Source organism: Dioscorea cayenensis, chromosome 9 (genome assembly GCF_009730915.1).
Source record: "Dioscorea cayenensis subsp. rotundata cultivar TDr96_F1 chromosome 9, TDr96_F1_v2_PseudoChromosome.rev07_lg8_w22 25.fasta, whole genome shotgun sequence".
Classification (NCBI taxonomy): Eukaryota; Viridiplantae; Streptophyta; class Magnoliopsida; order Dioscoreales; family Dioscoreaceae; genus Dioscorea; species Dioscorea cayenensis.
The window spans coordinates 3,402,688-3,403,366 of NC_052479.1; positions in this window are offsets into that span (position 1 = coordinate 3,402,688).

Sequence of the window (679 nt, forward strand, 5' to 3'; positions counted from 1 at the left end):
AATATTTTCACACAACCAAATAAAGTATTTAATGTTATATGAAAAAATAAATATCATCGAAATATACAAAATTCAAGTTTTGAATATATAAAATTGAAAATTTAATTTCCAAAAGACAATTATAAAATTATCCTTTACAAAAAGATTATAAAATTATCCTAAATCTGGAGAAGAAGTACTTCTTTATGCATTTGAATCTTCTTCTTTGCTATTCAGCCTCAACTTCTGCTAGAATTTGACTTCTTTGTTGGGACTTCAATATTATTCCCTTTCTTTGATGCTTATTCTGCACATTTAAAAAAAAAATAAGAATCTAATGAAATTATTTTAAAATTTTAAAAAATTCTAATTTAATTAAAACTTTCATACCATTATTTTTTCTCAATTGAAACAAGTTCCATGTTGCATTTGGCTTTTGTGATTTCAATAGATAAAAAATCATAAAAATAAGAAAAATCACATAATCAAAATCTAAATAACATATTCCTATAATGAACCTGCACCTAAGATTCAAAGTATCGAAAAAGAAAATATTAATAAACAATCATCATTGAAAAATTTCAATAAACCTAATTTTGAAAATTAAAAAAAATAAAGCAAAAAAATAATTATATCTTTTTTATTGCATAAACTAAAAAAAAATAATTTAAGAAAAATAAAAAATAAGCAAATCTTATAA